This window comes from Artemia franciscana, chromosome 7 (assembly GCF_032884065.1).
Source record: "Artemia franciscana chromosome 7, ASM3288406v1, whole genome shotgun sequence".
Classification (NCBI taxonomy): Eukaryota; Metazoa; Arthropoda; class Branchiopoda; order Anostraca; family Artemiidae; genus Artemia; species Artemia franciscana.
Genome location: NC_088869.1, coordinates 61,202,319 through 61,226,944, shown reverse-complemented (window position 1 = coordinate 61,226,944; position 24,626 = coordinate 61,202,319). Strand labels below are relative to the sequence as shown.

At 36.9% G+C, this 24,626-nt stretch overlaps 2 protein-coding genes across 11 annotated transcripts in view; one reads left to right on the top strand and one right to left on the bottom strand.

Moving 5' to 3' along the window:
* LOC136029565 (E3 ubiquitin-protein ligase HECTD1-like) overlaps positions 1–1,132 on the top strand; it is a 36,759-nt gene extending 35,627 nt beyond the window's left edge. For all 6 annotated transcript variants that reach the window (XR_010618075.1, XR_010618074.1, XR_010618073.1 and 3 more), the window contains one exon: positions 808–1,132. The gene's annotated coding sequence lies outside the window, so the exon portion shown is untranslated. The remainder of the gene's footprint in view (positions 1–807) is intronic.
* A 2,566-nt stretch (positions 1,133–3,698) lies between these two features.
* The window catches only part of LOC136029563 (uncharacterized), a 384,714-nt gene continuing 363,786 nt past the window's right edge, over positions 3,699–24,626 (bottom strand). For all 5 annotated transcript variants that reach the window (XR_010618068.1, XR_010618069.1, XR_010618072.1 and 2 more), the window contains 2 exons: positions 11,933–12,016; positions 3,699–3,876 (listed from right to left, as the gene is read on the bottom strand). The gene's annotated coding sequence lies outside the window, so the exon portion shown is untranslated. The remainder of the gene's footprint in view (positions 3,877–11,932; positions 12,017–24,626) is intronic.

Sequence of the window (24,626 nt, the reverse complement as noted above, 5' to 3'; positions counted from 1 at the left end):
AAACGGGAAACTAAACTTGTTCCGGCTCTTGATAACTGACAATATCGATTTTCAATCAAAAGTTTCAGTCCATTCAAAAAGGGATATTTAGGTGGGCTTTTTAAAAACCAGAATCTTAGATTAACTGTAGTGTGGAAAATTTCTCTTAGATCAAGGATATATATATATATATATATATATATATATATATATATATATATATATATATATATATAAGTTTTTTTTTTTAGTTTGATTTTTTTTTCAGTGCTCCTAAGGTGATGTAAAAATTGGTCGAAAATGTTTCTTGAATTATCTTAACAATTTGTAGCCCTCGTAAATTTCAATCAACATTCAAACGCTCGGGCAACACTTAATCTAACAATTGATTAATGCAAAATATAAAAGTGTCAGGATTTGGTATGGAAGTAAAAATTATATATTTATATTGATCAACCACGATTCGTGGATGCTGTTGCTCTAACTCTACTACCATGTGCTTTAAGTGACGGATTTAAGGACCCTTTGAACGGTTTACAGACTTTGGAATTCTCCTTAAAACCTTAATTTCTGACTTTTCCAGGCTAGTGACTAATTGATTAGCGCTGAGCACACATACCTAAACCATGTTCTTAATTTAAATTGGGAAATTTTATCAAGAAATAAAGAAGAAGTTTTAAGGTTTTTGAGATACTTTGTAAGTCTTCCTAGGGTGATCTGAAAAAAATTTCTAAATTTTTATTGATTTATTCTGAACAGGTAGTAGCCCTTTTTCCGGTATTCCCAGTAGCAATAGAAACTTTTAATTAAACTGAAATTAATTTCTAGATTCGAGTTTCCAAGTGCAATGGCTGGGATGATGAATTTGTATTAAAGCGGCAATTTTCCGCTTCGATACCAACATTTGACCCAAGGTCAGAAAGAATCAACGTCCAACAGACTTCTGATATAGAAATTCCCACTCCAGGCTATGAAGCGACAGAACAAGAAATGGCCGTTGACGACCAAGCAACAAAACTGCGACTGGTGTTGAAAGGTCCAGGATAACCTGGCTCCCCTGAAATTGAGCTCCCTCTTTACACTGATCGTTGGTCAAACTTTAAAGCTTGTCAGCAGCTGATGAACAAGACCCCGTCTTCTAGGCAGGATAAAATGAGAAAAATATGGGAGCCCACTTATACTATAACTTACTCAGAAAGACAGGAATCAGAGCCAGAACCACCTATAGAAGAAGAGTTGCTGACAGATTTAATGGGTGTCATTACTGTCCTACAACAACTGTACATCTTATCTAATGAAGAAATACATGAGCTTGGTGTAGGAGCAGATGATTTTGGCAGCAATAGGCAAAATATTGAATTGACCAATGAATATGGCTATTAATTGAGATATTCAGGAGTTCCAGATGGGCATTGTTTATTATCTAAAATTGTAATTTTGGCCTTTGTTTTGCCTTAAGGGGGTAACGCTGACGGTTGCTATGCTGAGAAATGCTTAGCTAAAATAAATCATGAGATTTCATTTCAGAACTAAAATTATTTCATTTTTAACCTAAAGATTCTTTAGGTTAACCTAATTTACTTTTAGCCTAATATATTTGGCTACCTAATATAACCTAATAAGGTTAACCCACCCCGTGTTCTTTTACTTGTCCGGTTGCATTTCCACTTATCAGGGTCTAACCCCCTAAAAGATAACAACAAATACTTATCCGGCCACGTGTCACTTGAAACACTATGGATAACTACGAGAATAACAACATTTTTCCCATGTAAAATATATTATATTGCTTGAATGCTATGTGAAGTTCTGACAAGGAAAAGTCTGGGGCTTCGGGCCTGTTTCTAATTTTACAGGCAAATACACCCTCAGCAATTATTTCAGAGCTGGTTAGCCTAATACAATTTATGTGGCCAGAAGTTTAAGTGTAAGATTGCAAATTGTGGTTTTCATTTACCTTTTTTTAGTCATTCCATTCATGATGCTTCTGATATTTTTTATTGTAGTAAATTGTCTTAATGCTCTGAAAAGGGAAAAATATTTCAATTGCATAGGATAGGAAAATTTCAGTAGACTAATCAATTTCAAGTCCTAAATTAGCCAGGGAAGTGTTTATTTCGCAAAAAAACCACCACCTTAACTCCAATTATATAACCCCGTTTTTGGCCCCCTTTAGTCTATATCCAGTTCCTGATAGCCATTTAGACTATATTTCTTTTTTTCTGATACTCATTTCTTGTCAATATTACTAAGGGGTTATAGTTCAGCACTAGAGAAGTCATAGATAAATAACATGTGCTTATGTATATATAGCTTTTTGCTACTTATTCTTCTCCGGGTATATAATGCTTGATGTGGTATAACTGAAGAGAGGGACCTGTAAGCCTATATAAGAAAACCTGTTGAAAAAAGGTGATTCTTTGTAACTTACATAATAATTATAGTTAACACATTCTACATGCAGCCCTGCTCTACTTTAGCCTCAGCCCTCCTAATATGAAAATCTATAGCTGAAATTACATATTTGCTATTGATTCTGCCAATCTATCCCTCAACCCTAGTATCTGTTAATTGAAGCAACTGTGGCAAAACAAAAACTGGAAAAACAAATAAAAGGTGGCAGAATGCATTGGAAATACATAATTTGCAATATAGGCATGTTAGGGGTAAAATTTTGTTGTTCATATTTTGACTTACAAATAAAGTTAATATACCACTTGATGCCTTTTTGTATGTTCTTTACAAACATAATATTTGCTTATATTTCTAATTCGAATTTAAGCACTTTTTGACCTTACCTAACCTAACAAATTTTGGCAGTGAAAAACATACACTATTTTGTCAAAAATTACCAAAAACACATACTTTAATTGAAAATTTGGCATCAAAAAAGAAGAAAACAGCATAATATTGTAAAATTCATTAATCCAACTTAATTGTGGAAAATCAGTGCTCATGGATTATATAACATTTAAAAAAGGGATTAATAATGTAACAGTAAGTTTGAGACCAATGTTTTAAGTTTTTTTATACCCAAAAACTATTTGGGTATATTTTGGTCATTTTCAAGAGCTCAAAAAGTGCTTAAATTTGAATTTGCAATTGAAGCACTTATTATTTTTGTAAAGAACATAAAAAAAGGCATCAAGGGGTATGTTCACTTTATTTGTAAGTCAAAAATATGAACAACAAAAAATGTACCAGTTATTAGTATAGCTGCATGATTTTCCCCTGGGTATGTAGGCTAAGTGGAAGGTCACTTATATCTGATCCGGTCCCTACTGTTTTTACTTGGCTGAAAAAAACACAAAGAAAGTCCCCCTTGAAAAGGAAAGAGGCCAAAAGTGAGATTGAATTTGTCATAGCTGGGAGGTTTGCCCCTTCAGTCTGTTTAAAGAAAACAGATTCATAATTGAAGCTTTGTTCATTTCAATCTTAAGGGTGACCTACATTTATGCGTTTGACAAGAAATCCTTTCTCGCTTTCCGTGTAAAATTTCCAATAGAAATTTTCTTGTGCCTGGGGGAAAAATATATAAACCCGAATCTCTTCTAGCAAAAAGTAGAAAATTCTACAGTCTAGATAGAGAATTGAAGTTTGAAACTTGTAAAGCTGGGCTCTCTAATGTGCTGAATATTGCCGTGCTTGACATTTCGATGCCGTTTCCCCCTTTGTCAAAAATCAGTCGAATTTTTAACTGAAAGTAAAGATCATTAAAACTCAAATTAACATATTTTATTATTGAAGAACAAAACTTTAAAATTTCATTAGCCAAACAATGATGAATCCGATGGTGGCTCCAGCAACAATTGCAGCAAACATGCTCTTCAAATCTACTGGACCACTGGTTGCATCGTCCATTTCTTCCTGTAAAAGGGAATTTCTCCTCAGTTTCAGCTGAAAAAAATAGTTTTTCTTGAAATTTAACATCTGATTTTTTTCGAATAATATCCAGATAAATACCTCCTCATTCATGGTAATTACCCTAAGGAAGTTCCCCCACGTAAAATAATTCCCCATAAATTTGCCCCCGTAAAAGTGTGTCATCGCTATAAATCCCCCCCCCCCCCAAAAAAAACAACAACAAAACAACAACATTTTGTTCACTATTCCGGATGAAAAATTCTTTTTAGCTTATTCTTCATAATCTTCTGATCGTTTATTAATTCATTCCGAAAATTACTTCTATGTTGAAAACTTTTCCGAGATCCCTCCCCTCCATCGAGAAGTTTCTCGTAGATAATTCTAATAGATAGTTCTTCATGGATTATTTCTCATGGGGTGAATGAGCAAATTTTAATTTGAATTCAGCCAAATTTCCCCCGTGTAAAATTTCTGCTGAAAGTCTACCCCCCCCTCCCCCCGAAAACTTCCCTCCCAATGGAAAATCATCCCTGTAGAATATAGCTCTCTTCCTAAGAATATCCCACACTTTCAAAGAATCTATCACAGTCTTTCCTCTCCGACAAATACCCCCCCCCGCAAAAACAGTGCAAAATACACCGTGTTGAAAATAATCTCCGGTGAATCCCTTAGCAAGTTTGGTCTCCAATCACTTTCGACTTATAATAAAGGACTAGAACAGTGGTGGATCCAGGGGACGGGACCCTTAACCCCTCGAGATTTCTCCCGTGCCCTCTTTTCTCGGTTTGTTTCTTTTTTCACTCTTTTTCTTAATAAATTTGTCAATTTCGTCAATTATTGGCACCTTTGCGACATTCAGCTTTCCCTAAGGCTTTGTTCCTTGGCACCCTTGTCATATTGACCCCCCCCCCCATGATTTTGCTTTATAACTAAAAGTCAAGTCTCTTAATTCACTTAGTTCAAATTCCATTACTTTACGTGCTCTACAATAGACAAGGCAATCAAATAGAAGATGATTACATGTTTCCATTAGACTCGCAGAAGGACAATGAAGAGTCAGCTTTCCCAATCCTATTTCAACAAGAGCTAAGAGCTCATATGGCACTTGCGACGAAGTTGGAAGAGCCAAGAGCTCATATAGTATGAGCTCTAGCAAAATTCTAAGAATCAATAGATTGATTTAAAAGGAAAATCAGAGGCTTAATGCCGGTCGGGATTAAAAATAAGAGCGCTGAGACACGAGGTCCTTCTAAATATAAAAATTCATTAAGATCCAATCACCCATTCGTAAGTTAAAAATATCTCATTTTTTTCTAATTTTTCCCCTCTCTTCAGCCCCCTATGTTGTAGAATCGAGGAACACGACTTTATCAAGTCAATTTGTGCAGGTCCTGACAAACCAATTTTCATCGTCCTAGCACGTCCAGAAGCACCGAACTCGCCAAAGCACTGAACCCCCCTAATTCCCCCAAAGAGAGCTGATCGATTCCGTATACGTCAATCACACATCTACGACATTTACTTATTCTACCCACCAAGTTACATTCCGATCCCTCCACTCTAAGCGTTTTCCAAGATTTTACACTTTCCCCTCCAACTCCCCCTAATGTCACTGGATCCAGTCAGGATATAACATAAGAGCTCTGAGATACGATATCCTTCCTTCAAATAAATTATCAAATTAGATCTTAAGATCCGATCACTTATTAAGCTAAGTAAAACTATCTCAATTTTTCTAATGTTTCCAAGTTAAAGCCCCCCAGTTCCCTCAAAGAGAACGAATCTGTTCCGATTATGTCAATCACTTGAATCTATAACTTGTGTTTTTCAAGATTTCTGTTTGACAAGATTTCTGACCCTCTATGTCCCCGGATTCGATTCGAATTGAAAATGGAGCATCTGAGACATAAGATTCTTCTATATATCAAGATTCATTAAGATCCGATCACTTATTCGTAAGATACCTCGATTTTCACGTTTTCCAAGAATTCTGGTTTCCCCCTCCAACTCCCCCAAATGTCACCGGATCTGATCGGGACTTAAAACAATAGTACTAAAGCACAAGATTCTTCTAAATATCGGATTTTATTAAGATCTGATTATCCGTTCGTAAGTGACAAATACCTCATTTTTCTAGTTTTTCCGAATTACTCCTCCCCCAACTCAACCAAAGAGAGCGGACCTGGTCTGGTTATGTCAGTCTTGTATCTTGGACTTGTGCTTGTTCTTCCCACCAAGTTTCATCCTGATCTCTCCGCTTTAAGCGTTATCCAAGATTTTTGCCCCCCCCCCCCCCCAATGACACTGGATCCAGTCGGGATTTAAAATAAGAAATCCCCGTTACGAGTTCCGTCCAAATAGGAAATTTCATTAAGATCCGATTACTCCTTCGTAAGTTAAAAATACCTCATTTTTCCAATTTTTCAGAATTAACCCCCCCCCCCAACTCCCCCAAAGAGAGCGGATCCATTCCGTCTATATCAATCATGTATCTAAGACTTGTGCTTATTTTCCCCACAAAGTTCCATCCCGATCCATCCATTCTAAGCGTTTTCCAAGATTTTAGACCCCCCCCCCCCAATGTCACCGGATCCAGTCAGGATTTAAAATAAGAGCTCTAAGACACAATATTCTTCCAAAACTCGAATTTCATTAGGATATAATCACTCCTTCGTAAGTTAAAAATACCTTATTTTTCTAATTTTTCAAAATTAACCCTTGCCCCCAACTCCCCCAAACAGAGCAGATCCATTTCGGCTATGTCAATCACGTATCTAGGACTTGTGCTTATTTTTTCCACCAAGTTTCAGGCTTTTACTGTTTTAAAAAGTAGAGTAAAGAGAAAGAGTCAAACTTTAACGTAAAAAGCGGGGCGTTGATGAGGAAGCAGCCCCTTTCACATACGAAGTAATTTGTGTTCGTTTTAAGTTTTAACGTCGCTCCTTACTTTCCGTTAAAAAAACTTGTTTTTATTTATTTAATATAAGGTAAAAATAAGATGGGAACTAGCAACAAACAATTGATAAGAAACTAGATCGGGCTAAAACCTCTAAAAATACCTGATATACAATCAAAACACGGTTAATCACCATTTTATCAAACAGTTCGTGGTAACGAACTGTAGTAAGGAGCGACCCGGCTCAATAGAAACCAAAACTCTAAGAAATGGAATTTTGATACCAATAGCTACATCAAAAGAATCGCAGTTTAATGCTGATTTTAAATATACAAGTTTCATCAAGTTTAGTCTTACGCATCGAAAGTTACGAGCCTGAGAAAATTTGCGTTATTTTAGAAAATAGGGGGAAACACCCCCTAAAAGTCATAGAATCTTAACGAAAATTACAGCATCAGATTCAGCGTATCAGAGAACCCTACTGTAGAAGTTTCAAGCTCCTATCTACAAAAATGTGGATTTTTATATTTTTTGCCAGAAAGCAGATCACGGATGCGTGTTTATTTTTTTTCCCCAGTGATGATCGTATCTACCCAGTTGTCCTGGAATGTTTCAAGAGGGCTCATTCTAACGGAAATGAAAAGTTCTAGTGCCCTTTTTAAGTGACCAAAAAAATTGGAGGGCACCTAGGCCCCCTCCCACGCTAATTATTTTCCTAAAGTCAACGGATCGAAATTCTGAGATAGCCATTTTATTAAGCGTAGTCGAAAAACCTTATAACTATGTCTTTGGGGACGACTTACTCCTCCACAGTCCCCGTGGGAGGGGCTACAAGTTACAAACTTTGACCAGTGCTTACATATAGTAATGGTTATTGGGAAGTGTACAGGCGTTTCCAGGAGGATTTTTTGGTTGTGGGGAGGGGTTGAGAAGAGGGGGAAATGCTGGAGGAACTTTCCATCGATAAATTTGTCATAGGGGAAGAAAATTTCCATGAAAGGAGCGCAGGATTTACTAGCATTATTTAAAAAACAATGAAAAAATAAATATGAAAAAGTTTTTTTCAGCTGGAAGTAAGGAGCAGCATTAAAACTTAAAACGAACAGAAATTATTACCCATATGAGGGGCTCACCTCCTCTTAATACCTCGCTGTTTACGCTAAAGTATTTTTAGTAATGTCAACTATTTATTCTGCGGCTTTTGTGATTCAGGGGTCATTCTTAATGAATTGGAAAAAAAAAAAGATTTAGTGTAAAGAGAGAGGTACTGACGAGGGGGCGAACCCTCTCATATGTGTAATAAAAACATGAGAATAAAAAGTTCTTTACGTAAGCTAATTTATAAGTTACGTATATCTTTTACTAATAAAAAGATTCGTAAAAAATTAAAAGTTCTAGTTGCTATTTTAATTAACCAAAAAATTGGAGGGCAACTAGGCTTCCTCCCCCGCTCTTTTTTCTCAAAATCATTCGATCAAAATTATGAGACAGCCATTTAGCCAAAAAAAAAAAAAAAAAAAAAAAAAAAAAAAAAAAAAAAAAAAAAAAAAAAAAAAAAAGCAAATTTCGTTTGAATTATTCCTCTGCGGAGAGCCAAAATCAAAACATGCAAAATGTTCAGAAATTAAATAAAAAAAACAAGTTTTTTCAACTGAAAGTAAGGAGGGACATTAAAACTTAGAACGAACAGAAATTACTTCGTATATGAAAAGGGCTGCTTCCTCATCAATGCTCCGCTCTTTACGCTAAAGTTTTTTACTGTTTTAAAAAGAAGAGTTGAGAGAAAGAGTCAAACTTTAGCGTAAAGAGCAGGGCATCGATGAGGTAACTATACAAGACTTATCCCATCAAATATTAGAAACCAAACTGAAAACCACCAAGAAAAGTTTATTTTGTTGTTGAGTAACAACACCTCAAATGTACTTCCGTGGTTATGAGTTTCAATATTTAGAAACTCTCCTGGACGTAGATTATGCTGACGAATTAAGCATCCTAGATGAAAGTATCAGCAAAACGAATGAACTTTTAGAGGTTATACAAGTTCAGGGTGCTAGAATAGGTCTAAATTTTTTTATTAAGAAGACTAAGCTACTTAGACTAGGAGTGGCTACTTAGTGGCACCGTGTCAAAAATGAAAATGAAGAGCAAAGGCACGTGGACCATTTCGAATATGGAGAAAAAGAGCAGCAGGTATCGGACCAAAGAGCTACGAGTAAATAATTCAAGAAAGTTGCGGATGCATGCTCAGTTGAGTGCTTCGCCCAAAAAACAAACTGAAAATAGTGAAAAAAGTGTTAGAATTAAGATAATCAAGAAGTCGAGAAACCATAGCCTTTTCAAAATTTTTATTAAACACTGATCAAAGAGATATGGGAAGATAATTTCCACGATCATTCCTTGATCCACCTTTAAAAAGAACAATAAGACGAGCAAGCTTTAACGGACTTGGGAAGACTCCATTTTCATTTCAATAAGAGATGAAATGAAAACACCATTTTCATTTCAATATTTTCATTTCACATGAAAAACACCATTTTCATTCTGTTCTCATGAGGACAGAAACTTTGACAGGAAGAATGAACTTGACAACCTTAGTCAGAATACGGCCAGGGCCAAAATATGAAGAACCCCTCAAACCATTGACAATTCTGGCTATTTCAGCTTCAGAAATAGGTTCCAATGGCATTGATTTAGGAAAAAGCGGTACACGGTAAGACCTAAAATCGGGTAGAGAAGAAGAAGGACTTACACGAGAGGCTGTAGTTTGGCCGCTATAAGCAAATTAGGAAGTAAACGCATCTTGAACTTCTAGCTCACCCTCTACATTTTTGCCGTCAATTAAAACACTTGAAGAGATAGAAGGAGGCGGAGAAGATGGCCTGATAACAGAATTCATTACTTGCCATGTCTTTCTAATGTCTTTACAGCACGTAGAAGAACTAATTAGGCCAATTTTCACCACCCGTCCATTCTACAAAAAGACAAATGTGAAAAGTGAATAAAATAACTAGAAGAAAAAATTGTCATTAATGAAAAGAAAATGCTTGATGAGTGATTTTATGGATGGATGACTGAAGAATTTGGGAATTGTATATAATATTTTTTTTTCTTTGTTTGAGTCAGAAAGAGCCACCCTTAAGATATACAGCGGTAATATAGAATTTAGTTGCTCAGGTTAGAAGGATGGAGTGCAGACAGGGAATAGGGCTGATGTTCTTAAAATCGAGACCGTCAAATCCAAGTTTTAGCTAAAAAATTATCTCTCTCTCAAAATAAGCTGACTAGGCAGCGCAATTATTTTCTCCCAAAATCTCACGATTCTAACCGTTTTCGTTCCAGCTCAATTTTTGAAACAGATCCTAAGAATCTCAATAACGCCACTGCTAGTATCTATTCGATAGCAAACCTGTTTATGAGACTGTTGTCAAAAACATAATTAGTCGGCATGTTTTTACATAAAGTTTAATCCAGTGGGAGAAAAAACAAAAGATGTTTATTTAGTAAAAGCACGTTAGATTCTCCGAACTATTAATTTAGATGAACAGGTTATGCAGGAGAAATGTAAAAGAAAATATACCCACTGAAATATAATGCTGAGCTGAAAATAATGTTTTCTTTTGCACACCAAATTAAAGGGTAATCCTATATTTTCTCGCGTAGAGATTTTGATTCAGCGTGCATTGAGTGCAATTGGTAGAACCTGTACAAAAATTGAAAAATCTTTTATTTTCGTGGTGGGAGAAAAAAATTGTCGCTAAATAGTATCTGTAAACTTTAAATTGTTGATGCTTCCTGTTATTAGTTTATTAAACATTAAATAATTATACATTAAAGATTCAGTTTATTTTTAATAGTTTTTCCAGTCAACATGATTTTATAGGGATTTTATTCTTTTTTTTGTCAGTTTTTTTGGAAACTGAAGCACACCGTTTCAGACAAAAAGACAAATAGTTTCATTCGTTTCGGGCGAAAACTCCACTATTTTTGACGCCATTTTCGAGGGACTTTTATGATATTTCTTTATGTCCATAAATTTTTTGCACTTTTTCATCCGGAAACTAACACACTTTTTTTGTGCGAAAACTAAGCTTAGCTAGTGATATCTAGCGTAATGAGGATCCTAAAATTCCCAAAAAACCCGGTAATATAAAGCGTAGAGAAACGAAATAATTATTGCAAATAATTTTATGGCGGAATCGTACCATGCGCGGAACAAGTGTTACAAGAGTGGTAGAAATGGGCCAAGTGTGCCAAGAGTAGCATAAGTGCGCCAAGCATGGCGGAACTGAACCAAGAGCGGCAAAACTGTTCTGTACACGTGGGGTTCCAATATGTCAAGCAGGTGGTGAAAAGTGGGCACCCCTCGTGGAATAGTAACGGTGCAAGTTCAGCCACTTCAACAAAGAATTTAACATGAGTTTCATTTAGCCAATCAACTGCACTATCTAAGATATAATTATTAATACGATGAAAGCTATTTTCCTTATAATAAGATTAGGGAATTAACATTATTTTGTGTTAGGGCGAGACGCACAAGACTTTGGAAAGAGACCTGATGACGCTTTATTTCATTAAATACCAAAAATGAACGAATTGTACAAAAAACGTAAGAACTGTAGAAAAAACTATAAAAATAAAAATATTAAGCCCAAGTAGGCTAACATACATGAAATTTATGAAAAATTAAAATATTTTGTATTAAATGTATTAAATATACTTCAGACCACATACGAAACTTCATTATTTTTGCACATTGACTAAGAATGAGAAAGAAATTTATGGAGTAAAAAATAATCTTCCTTACCAACATTTTTAAGCAAATTTTTTTTTTTATCAAACACGAAGATTTATCTATTCCAAATCAGACCAAACTATATCCTCAAAATCACTGTTTTCATGCATAGAGTTCCTGGAAAATCTTTGTTCGCAAGTTTTTCAAAGCAACCTATTATGTACCCCCCTCCCTCAAAAGAAAATCCGCGATCCACCCCTGAACGTGACTTCCAAAAGTCTTGTATTAATACCGTAAAAAAGGAAGGAAAAGAAAGTCTCCTCGGAATAGTATCGGAGTCGAGACTTCGAAATACATTCGGGGTTAGATTTGGAATCAGAAACATAGCACCATCGTCCCACCGGTAGTTGACACCCAGCCTCCTCTTCTAGTAGTGCCTCTTTATAGAAAACTAAACTTACATTTCCTCGTGTTCCTTCTTCCTTTTCAAATTCTGGTGGCATTATGCCAGGTCCAGTAGAAGGATCTCGGTTCACAGCCTCAAGCTAAAAATAAATAATTTGGTAAAAGTAGCTGGCCGCGCAAACCAAAAGAAACGGGATGCCTCCTGCCTAGTTGACCAGGAATTTATTTATTTATTTCCTTTATTTCCCTCAAAAAATGAGGAGTGCGCTACAATATAATATAAAGAAAAGACAAACGATAACACTTACAATCAAAACCTATCAAATATTGATCAAACTCTTAAAAAGAGAAGAAAAAAAAGATACAAAAACACTTGCTAAATAGTTTAGCCTATAGATCATCAAGAGCCAGAACTGTTACTAAAAAACGGAAATAAATTGTGGCCTAAAAGGTTAATTTTCGCCTTATCTTCAAATGTTTTATATTTTTTCTTTATACAGACAACAGGATCCTTCACTTTAAGCTTTAAAACAATCTCAGTGTTACTAAAAGAAAGGGGGAAACCAAGTAAAAATTTACAAAATTTAAAATAAGAAACTTTAATGGGCAAAAGATCAGAAGGTCTGAAATTACGGAAGAGGAGGGTCGGGAACAATACGTGAGGCAGAGCAACAGCGCTATACATACGACCAAGGACGTCCCGACGGTAAAGACGCCGAAAACGAATTAAAAGACCAAATGCCTTGCGTAGTTTCATCTGAACATGTTGAACCAGGACTGGTTTAAAATCTCTTTTCGAAGCAGCATAAGGTAATCCCAAATAAGCGACTACTGGCGACGACTGAAAAATAACACCATTGCCGTAATCGAGAGTCGCCCTGACATTATCCTCTAAACAATTTACAACAAAAAATTGACATTTTTCAAAATTGATAGAAAGGCCCAAACCTTTTAAACAATTAATCAAAATATTAAAATTAGAAACAAGACTAGACTTGGACCGGCTTAGAAGGATAATGTCATCAGTATATGCAATGTAAGACAGATTTCGAGATAATGAAACAAAAGAGCAGGAAAGAGAATTAAGGGCAGTAGCTAAACATGAATTGAATATATAAGGAGAAATAATTCCTCCTTGTCTAATTCCTCTACCCGCTTGAATTAATTTGGACTGAGATGAAGACGAACTCGGACAAATACGGATCTTTAATCCAGAATACCAAGAGCGAAGGACTCGAATGACAGTTAGGGGCAATCCAGCATGGATTAAAGCGAGCAGTGCAGATGCATGAGAAATGTTATCAAAGGCCCCTTTGATATCAATCAAGAGGGTGCATAGCGGTTGAACAGAGATTCTCGCTTCTTCAATAACTTTGCTGAAAGAAGCATAGGCGTGGTCACAACCCAAACCTCTCTTGAAACCAACTTGATTAGAACCAGCGCCAAGAATTTCAAGAAGATCCTTCAAACACAACTCAAACACTTTCCCAATCATAGAACCCCTAGTAATTGGCCTCAAGGAACTGCAAGATGACAAGTCTTTTTTCCCGCTCTTAGGAATAGGCGTAACTATGCCAATACCAGTAATAAGTAAAAGGTTGACAAATGCCAGTAGAGTAATAAGAAAAGAAGAAGGGGCAAGTTTAAGGTGATTAGCAAATATGCCATCATGATCCTTAGCCGACTGCGCCTTTAATGTTTTGATTGCTCTACGTAACATATCCTCAGAAATCCTGTAATCAGTTGAAAAATTTTTCAACCTTTCATCTAATTGCAACACAACACTGTTAGAATCGTGCGAAGTCGACAACTTAGAAAAATAATTTTCCCACTCTTTTAGCGATGGTGTGGAATTAGTATCAGGCATGTTAGTCCGCCTATTGCCTCGGAGAACATTCCAAAGGAGATTCTTGTCCTTGTCGTTATCAATGTTTGAAGAAGCTTCTCCTATGACCAGTTATTATGACGACGGAGCTCCGCTTGGAATTGGGCCTTTTTCATTAGCAAAAAAGCTGGATGCGAAATTCTAGGCTTACCAAGCGCCCGCCATTCCCAATACCCTTGTTTAGCCGCCTTATTAGAATTTACCAAAAAAGGATTGAGGCTCCAAAAAGGTTTCTGCGCTCCCAATCTTATCCTAATAGTAGGAAAAACTGCCGCAGCACCATACTTTAAGCAACAGATTAATTCAAAATAAAGACAATTATTCAATTCAATTCGTTTATTAACAAAAAAAAACAAATCTCACACTATAAACTAACTACACCCTAAGAGAGCACTGCCCGTAACGGGTGACAGTATTCATTCAATCATCAAGAATAGAAATATAAGGTAGGCTAAGAAGAGAAAAGAAGAAGAAGGGAAAAGAAAAGAAAACAAACGTAAATTAATAAAACAAAACATAGAGAACTATCGGTAAAAGAAATTAGGATCTAATTCAATGTTTTCCATTAAGAAACTTTTAATCTTACTTTTGAACTCTGGTAGGCTATTAGCATTTTTCAAAGTATTTGGCAAATAATTCCATATTTTCGGTCCGGTAAATCTAATTGAAAAAACAGATGACGTGAGACGTCTCGTTTCTGTAACTAGTTGCGATACATGCCGAGTATCATGTTGGTGAATTTCATCATTCCTTCGAAAAACTGACATAAACGACTCAGGTGCGGTATTTGTGCTTACTTTATATAAAGTTTCGGCAATCTTTTTTTCTCGAAGTCGAGCCACATTTAATATCTTAAGTCTTATTAAAAACGCCTTCACACTCTGACGAGGCTGTCCATTGAATCCAAATTATCAGGAATAAAAACTTTATCAATTAAAGTCCCAACTATTTCTTGGTAAAACGGTTTAAAATTTGGATTCCAATCAACCCGATCAAAAAATTTAGGAAGCTTACTACCAGAAAAACGAACTGGGGAAGGACGAGAAGCCAAAGGGGGGTAAAAGGAACTGAAGCGGCATGTGGTCACTAACGGGGAAATCTTCGATTACAATAACCACAGGCAAAGGATCACTTGGGTTAGAAGAAAAAACATGATCAATATTAGTTGTACTACCACTCCAATGAATATAAGTAAAATCCTGGGACTTCGGTAAGACAGAAAAATTAGGAAGACAAGATGATAAAATTGTACCCCTTTCATTTGCTATGTTTGGATCACAGTTAAAATCACCTAAAATATAAGTACGCAAATTTGACTGTAAACTAAAGACAAAACGACTAAGATTAAAACAGCATTGAGTAAACGCATCAAAAGAAATATCATCATGGTAATCAGTCGGAAAATAACAATTAATTAAAACTACGTTTGAAAAACTACAAGCTAAAAAATTTCTATCAATTGCTAGAATAGTTGCATTAAGAGACTTGGGTAAAATAGTAGCTAAACTACCAGAGGGACGCCCACCAGTCGGTGTAGCGGGAAAAGCAAAAATATCATGCTGAGTAGACAAACTAGAAAGCAGATTCAACGAATGATCAAGGAGGTGGTGTTCCTGAAGACATAATAACGATGATTTTTCATTCAAAAAACTATGAAGTACAGGTAATTTCCCTAACACACCATTTGAGTTAAAGAACGTAACACGAAGTAATACCTTCATTTACAAAACTTCTTTAAAATCGGACACCTAAAGCTGTAAACTGGATGATCATTCGAGCCACAACTGGCGCATTTAACTGGCGCTTGACATGGGGAGTCTTTGGTCGAAATGTGATTACCGTTACATCGGGCACATTTGAAACAATGAGATTTACATTGATTTTGAACATGGTTAAAACTTTGACATCTTCTGTTTGAAAAATAACTCTAACAGTTTGCGATTTTCCTAGCCGAATTAATGTCCATACTCTAGTCCCCGAAGCCGCGCCGAATAAAAATTCGGCGGCGGCGGAGAGAATTTTAGTGCTTCGGCGGCGTACCGCCGAAGCACTATTGGCGGCACACCGCCGATTTTTCGGCATTTTCGCAATTTTTAAGGCATTTTTCAGTAACTTAACTACAAGGAGCCTGGTTAAACAGGAAAATTAAAAGTCGGCTTATTACAAGAACTCTGAGATGCCCCTGTAAACCCAGTGAAAGCTTTATAACCGAATTTGATGCCGTGTGTGATGTAAAAATGCAGGTATTCTTCTGTTTGAAAAATAACTCTAACAGTTTGTGATTTTCCTAGTCGATTAAAATCGGTTATACCCGGAAAGTCCAATGCGTGGGCACTAACATCAAAATCAATGTACACACTCTAGTCCCCGAAGCCGCGCAGAATAAAAATTCGGCGGCGACGCGGTGCCGATTTTTCGGCGTTTTCGCATTTTTTACGGTATTTTTCAGTAACTTTAACTACAAGGAGCCAGGTTAAACAAGGAAATTAAAAGTCGGCCTATTACAAGAACTCTGAGATGCCCCTGTAAACCCAATGAAAACTTTATAGCCTGCGTAGCTGAATAGTAATTTTATGGAAAACTTGCATATCTTGATAATGCAATAGTACAGAGTACTTTACTTTGATGTGCCTTACACTCTGCTACTTATCCAGTAGTATTTAGTAGCATCCCCACCCAAGGGCGTCCTGACACCTTCCTGATTGGGGGGGGCGGGATGCAGCTTCGGAATTTTACTGGAATTTTTTGAGATTTTACCGCAATTTTTCAAAGTTTTACCGGAATTGGTCGAGGCTTTACCTAAGCGAAATTCCGGTAGATTCCTTGAGAAATAATCTCGTAGATTCTCAAAAAATCATCAAGTTCCGGTGAATTTATCAAACGTTAGCATATTTTTTACCAACAGACCTTCTTGGGGTGGGTAGGGAGTAGCACCCCCCTTGGGATGCCACTGTCCTCACCTTATTCCAGTAGCACCCAATCTTGCTATAGTCAGTTACAGTCATATCAACATGTTCCTTCTACAAACAACTTCACACAAGTATTTTGAGATAATCGTTCAGTTGGAACAGCCTGGTAGTATGTGTTTGTAAGAATTGACATTGACTTTTGTGTTTGTGTGCATAGGTTTACTCTTACTGACAGTATATTTTAAAGCTATACTACCCTGCCACTCACAAAATTTTTGCCACTCACAAACCCTGCCACTCACTAAATTTTTCCAGCAATGGTGCTCCAAAGCCCGGGCGTTCCCTAATGCATGGGCATGGGGCTTATACAATAAGGCACCGTGTCCTGCAGCAAGGTAAATTTATAGCAAACTATATAAATACCTTTTGTATATAGTGAATGTACCACTCGATGCCTTTTTTATGCTCTTTACGAACAAAATAATCGCGAGACGAACAAAATACGAACAAAATAAATTTACAAACATAATAATCGCTTCTACCGCAAATTCAGATTTAAGCAGTTTTTAACCTAACCTAGCCTTTTTATAAATTATTTTAGCACTGAAAAAATGTGGTATTATTTTGTCAAAATTGGCGCAGAGAAAATGTAGTATCATTTTGTCGAAAATGAAGGATAACTCATACTTCAATTGAAAATTCGTCATTTTTAAGAGCTTAAAAAGTACTTACAATTCGAATTTGTGGTAAACGTGATTATTATATCCGTAAAGAACATAAAAAAAAAGGCATGAAGTGGTATGTTTGCTTTATTGGTAAGCCAGTTATAAGAAACTGTCATAATTTTTTGAAAATTTGCCATATTTAAGAGCTAAAAAAGTGCTCAAATCTGAACTTGTGGTAGAAGCGATTATTATATTCGCAGAGAGCATAAAAAACGGCATCGAGTGGTATATTCACTTTTTACGAAAGCCTGTTGTATGGTTTGCTATAATTTTACCCATACAACCCCCACAACAATCTGTTTGAAATCAAATTTACATGTTACATACTAAAATTAAATCATTTTAGTGCTATGACTTGCCCTTGCTGCAGGGCATAGTACCCCAAGGTATGAGGACCATGCCTACACATTGGGGTACTATGCCTGAAATTCAAGGATTTGTGTACAAGTGATACTTTACATGCTAGACTGCATTACACAGCCTCTTTACCAAGAAATGGAAATGTACCATACAGTAATGATAGAGTATGCTTATTTGAACATTTGTTGGCTTTGCACTGTGCCATTTTCATAATTATCCACTTTCTGTGACCAAAGTTAACAACTTAGCGAATTAGATAATTAATGGTATCTGTATTTTGGATAATTATCCTGCCATTTAACCCAAAACTCTGTTGTTTACATTTAAGTTTCAGTGACAGAAGTTTGTTGTCTTTCTCTCTGTAGTTAAAAATTCGTCGTCCTGATCTCCACTTCTTGTATTTCATCTTCCTCTTCAAAGCCTAACGTAGCTTGAGTAAAATCGCTCACAGATGGCAAAGACAATAGAACGTCCGTAGTTATAGCTGTACTCACTTGGAGAAGGTATATAGGACCAAATAAAAATCGGCGGCAGTTATTCATTGGCGGACCGCCGCCACCGAGCCTCACCGACTTATTTTCGGCGGCGGCCCGTTGAGTTATATTAGGCGGCGCCCCGCCGACTTTCGGCGCGGCTTCGGGGACTACCACACTCCTGATAACTCCGAAAAATTGCCGAGGCTTGGAAGATTTTATGCTTTCAGGAAAATTACCCTTTAGATCACAACTGAGCTTCGATGCATCTTGACATGGTACCCATGTCAAGGTACATCATACCATGGTACCCATACCATAACACATACCTTAGTTGCTTTAACATAACGAATATTTGCACACCCTGTCTTATCAAATTCTTTCTTGCGGCAGACAGGATCCTTCAGCAGGAGAGCGGGTGGGTTTTTTATCCCTATGGTCTCTAATTCAATTCAATTTATTCAAATAAAACTAAAATATAACACCAATAATAATAAAGATCCTGGAAGCGAACTTGTTGAGGACCATAACCACAAAAAAATGAAAATGAAGAAGAGAGAAAAAAAAAGAAAAGAGAAAACATGAGTAACTAAAGCAAATTGAATAAGAATTTAGAGAGTTATAATATCAAAATTTTAGTACATTGTTATACAGCGTGCGAAAACTTGTGGATAGCTCGACACTGGAGGGTATTATATTCCATTGAAGTATAGATTTATAAATGGGGGATCGCTGGGCGGAACTAGAGACACACTTGGGGACAATGAAGGAACGGTTGGATGAACGGAGACAGAGGCCTTCAGAATTATTAATATTAAAATAAGATAATAATTGAGGAGGAAGATTTTTATGGTAAGCGGAGTATGCAAGGCATAGATTTAATTTTTTGATGATTTGTTCAAGAGGGATAATACCAAAATCGGAGTACAAGTCCTGGGTGGGATATAGTCGGGGCAGCCGAAAAACTGCTTTGATGGCACGGTTTTGGGCAGATTTTAATTTATTGGTAACTGAAGGAAAAGTGTTACCCCAAACAGATCCACAGTATGAGATATATGGTTAAATAAAAGAATAATAAAGGGTGACAAGGATATCGGGAGGAAGAAAATAATTCGCACGATTAATCATACTTACCTGTCGCAAAATTATGGCTCTGATGTAGGACACGTGTGTTGCAAATGATAGGGAGGAGTCTATGTGGACACCAAGAAACTTGGCAACTTCGACCTGTGGGAGGAGATTGGTAGAATATTCTAGGCCAAGTGCTTGCTGAGCTTCATTTTTTTTGTAAGGGGTTCGAAATAATACAACCTGACTTTTCTTGATGTTAATGGTCATGCAGTTAACTAGACACCACTCCTGTACTCTATTCAGAAGGGTTTGAGTAGAGGCGACGACGGATGGTAAATTAGGACCGGTGATGAAAAAGTTGCTATCGTCAGCAAAAAGTACTGGGTGCACTGATGGACCCAGGTCCGTAACCAAATCATTAATATAAAGGAGAAAAGTATTGGACCAAGAACAGAGCCTTGTGGGACGCCCCTTCGGACAGGTAGGGGATGTGAAGTCAACCCGCTCAGACTCACACTCTGTACTCTACCAGAGAGATAAGAGCCAAACCATGAGAAAGGAACTCATCGAATCCCTAAGTTGTTGAGTTTACTTAATAGAACACTGTGATCAACCATATCAAAGGCCTTAGAAAAGTCCAGAAATAAGCCCAATACAGTATTTTTAAGGTCAAGTTGGGAACGTATAAACTGTGTGGCGTCTATTAGTGCATGAGCAGTTGAAAATTTGGAACGGAAGACATATTGATGAGGAGAAATCAACGAATCTGAAGAATGAATCCCAAATAAAAAGGGAGAAAGACGTCGGAATATAATTCTCTCGAGCACTTTAGATATAACTGGGAGAAGTGAGATTGGACGATAATTACTTATCTCAGACGGATCGCCTTTTTTATGAATCGGGATAACAATTGCTGATTTAAATATTTCTGGGAAGACTCCATTGGTCATAGACAGGTTTGCTATGTGCACAATGGGTTCACAAACATAAGAAGATACGGTCCTAAGAAGCTTATTACTTATACCAAAGAAGTCAGGTGTACTACTATTAGAGAGACATTTGATAACTTGAAGCACCTCTTTAACATCAGTTGGAGAAAAAAAACATGGCTCCAGGATTCTTGCTAGGTTGTATGACTGGGAGAAGGAACAGGAGTTAGCATTTGAAATATTAGTGTAATAATTATTAAAAGCATCCGGTACTGAACTTGGGTCAATTAATCTGCCACTGATGTCCTTAAGGTTAATAGGTACAGATCTTGAATTCCTTTTTTTTTGAAAGAATTTCATTTATTGTTGACCAAATTTTTTGCAAGTTCCCTTTGCAATGAGAGATTTTCGAATAATAATAATTTTTTTTGCTTCCCGGACAAGTTTGGTATATAAATTTTTGTATCTTTTATAATTAGTCAGGTCAATAACGTTACTGGTTTTGCAAGCTAACTTATATAGGTCATTTTTTCGGTATGAAGAGATTATCAGACTATTAGACATCCAGGGGCGTATATGGGTAGTTTTTCGGTTTGATTTACGAACTGGAAAGGTTGAACTGATAAGATCACTCAGTCCCTGTGTAAAAACATTTGTGGCTGAATTAACATCCTGACAATCCAAAACCTTGGACCAGTCGAAGGATTTCAAACGATCTGTGAGCCTGTTCATATTCACAGTATTATATATTCTATTATACGTAGGGGTTTTAGTTCTAGAGGGCTGAGTAGTTGGTAGGGAGGGTAGCGAGAGATAGATTGGATAGTGATCTGACAGGTCAGAAAATATTATTTTGGAGGACAGGTGGTTTCCCAGGGAAGTGGATACAAAAATGTTGTCAATTACAGTAGCTGTAGACCTCACAGGATCAACTCTAGTAGGAAAAAGGATTGTGGGAAGAAGACCACTTGAGGTGAATGTTTCAAAAAAGGTATCACAATCATTATTATTGCTAACATTTAGTAAATTACAATTGAAGTCCCCAAAAACTATTGCCTTCTTTTGTGGTAAATTAATAAAACTAGAAAAATCATCAAACAGGTTACAAAAGAAAGGGGTCGGAAATGAGGGGGGCTTATAAAATAATGAGAAAATTAAAGAATTCTCGTCAACACTTATGTCTACGATGATTGAATAAATGCATCTATTATTTATAGGTTGCGAGAATAAGGATTCACAGTCTAATAGCCTGGTGAATTTCAGACTTGACCGGATGTAAAGAGAAATGCCGCCAGAGGACTTGGTTAATTTTCTTTCAATATGAATAGCTTGAAAACCAGGGAGGGAAAATTCATTCTTATTATCTATTTCTGAAAGCCACGTTTCCGTTATTCCAATTACGTCGAAAGGGCAGTAACCATTAATTAAAATTAAGTCTTTAAAATTAGCCCACTTATCCCGTATACTTCTGATGTTAAAGCAAATTACATTAAGTTTGGTCTGTTCCATTAGCTTAGGTTTCAAATTTTTCACAAAATCAAAAGTGTCAAGATATTCACAGTTAATTTGGTTTAAAGGGCTATCGGGGCTAGCTAAGGGGCTGGTGGGCAAATTATTTTGGTCATCCTAATAGTTAAAAACAACATTACTGCACAGTGATAAATTCGTGAGAAACGTAAAATCTTGTGTAGTACACATTTAAATATCCATTGTGGTCTGAGTTTCATCATCTCCTTGATTAGAATATTGGAAATATTCTTCAGCCGAGGAAATATCATTGGTGGTAATTTTGGACTGGGATGGAAAGTTTGCCGTTTTTTTCTTAGATTTCTTGCCTTTGACTAGGGCAGTGGCATCGACTACCGTCTTGGGGGTTATGGCAATTTCAGAGCCTGCATTGATTTGATTTGCAGTTGAGTCTACAGGCTTAACTAGCTTTGATGTGGAATCTATGTCCTTTTTCATGGAGGATAATTGAGCCATAGCTGTTTCTAGTATGTCATCACCTAGGAGTTTAGTGATAGCTTTCTTCTTGAGAATATTTTTGGTTTCCTCAGCTTCATTACTAACCTCAATTAAGTGACTGACTGTGATATAAGTTGCAAGCCTTTGCCATTCTTGGCTATTTTTAGATGAATCTTTTGGAGGGCAGGATGTTGAAGTAAACTTAGGTAAGGGATGGGGGGACTGACTAGAACCTTGAGTATGAACATTATTTGCCTCTTTTGGAAAAGATACTGTCTTTGCATCTGCTACAGCAACTGTTGCTTGGCTTCTACTGGGCCGATAGGGTGTGGGTTGCCAAGGGATTCTTGCAGCTACAACTGAGTAGGGTAGGTTTCATTTTATCAGATGTTCTAAGGATTACAACTCGCTTTTGGTGAGCTGGGCAAGATTGTTTTTGGAGGGCTGTGTGTCCCTTACGGTTACAATTTCTGCAGAAAGGGTCTGACTCAGGGCATTCACTAATTGCGTGGCCTGTTTTCCCACACTTAAGGCAAGACGGATGGGACTGTTTGCAGTGTTTTTTGCTGTGGCCGTGGGCCAGACAAGTGGAGCATTGTAGGGGCTTAGGCTTATAAATCTTGTAAAAAAGAGACATACCGTACAAGAATATTTCTCCACTTAGCTCAGCTTTGCAGGAAATGAGGATTGAACGGCTAGGGTGAAGAAAACCTTCTTTGTTTAAACTTAGCCTTATAGCAGTTGAAGGATTGATGAGAACACCTGAAGAATCTATTAGTTCAGTTTGTATTTCCTCCACTTTTAAACTGGTATCAACACCATACAGCACATACTTGTGTAACTTTTCCACATCTTTTTTTGTGGCTAAAATTTTTGAGCCATCAAGAATTATTTCTTTGGATTTTGACAGGACATGGTCTGCCGCCTGAGAAGACGTAAAGTAAATATCAATAGACTCGTCCTGCTTGAAAACAAGTTCAAAATTCACCTTGGTGATCAGAAAGACAGCTTTCCTAATTTGCAGTATTCGATCTTTTGAAAAGGGTTGGCCATTGGTTTTCTTGATTGAGACAGTATAATAATTGGGGTGATCGTTAGCACTTGTTTCTAGGACACTTGAAGAGAGGGGTTGCACTATCGTTGGTGAACGAGTTTCATCCTTTTTCCTCTTTTTGCCAGGCGTCTCACCTCTTTCATTAGAGTTAGTTTCGGCTAAGGCCTGAATTCCTGACAAGTGGCTAACAGTTTTGGATCGCGTAGTTGGGGGGGGGGGGTTCTAGGAAGAGTTTTATAGGTAGGTTGGAATGGCGACCGGCTAAGGGTTTCAGTAGGAGTATCCTTCTCGGGTGGTAGCCTTAGGGGCTTTTTTCCCGTCATTTATTCCGACGAGATACTGCAGATTCACAAACTGTTAATCAGTCTTAATCACAGTTTTTAATCAGCAATAACACCAATATATTCAATTATACACTAATAATAACTCACTTTGTATGAAGTGAGCAATCCCTCACAATTAAGTCCGCAAGTTAATTGCGCAATCTAACACAATACAGTACAAAAAGTAATCCGATTAGGTTCATAAGCTAGTTCCTTTTAGTTCAGATACTAAACTAGTATGCTAAACTCATACTCATACTCATACTAAACTAATGGGACAGTCTTTAGTGGGAGAGGCGGCCATTCATGATGGGGCACAGTGGGGGTATTGATATCAAGATCATTGCCAGGCGTTATTTTATTCTCTAAATTAGATTCGACACGCTCAATAGAAGACAGTGTTTTTTCAAGCTTTCGGGAATAGTCATAAACAAGTTTATCAATCCCGACACTGATGTCAGGCTTTAATACGGGACATTCATTAAAGCTCCGTGGGACGATTACAGGCCATATGAACTGTTTCGAATCAAGTTCTATGATAACACACATTATGTCCGAGGCAGTAATCTTCTCAGCTGTTTTTCCTCTCCTTTCTTGCAATATAACCAGCTTTACGACACAGACATGCGAGCAGCGTTTTCGCTACATTCAACTCCTCTAAACGATAGAATCCTGCCATTGCGTAGGTAGCATCAATTCAGTCAGTGTTGATCTAAGTTTATTTATTTTTTTTTTAATGTGATTTGCCGCTTCAATAATATTGATATTAAATGCATGGATTTATTCATAGGATTCCAAATACCACTGATTGCTGATAAAAAATATCATGCTCCCAATCAGGTAGCATCATTTCAGTCAGTATCAGTGTTTCCACTTTCTCATTTTTTAAATTCCTAATAAAGAGCTGAAAAATCCCTAATTCCCCATCTTCAGTTCCAAAATTCCTAAAAGTCTCCCATTTTCTAATTACTCCCTGAACCGCTTCTCCCTATCTCATTTTACCCGTACCATTGAAAGGTAACATATTTTGGCTTCTTAGATTGAAGTCTAGCTATC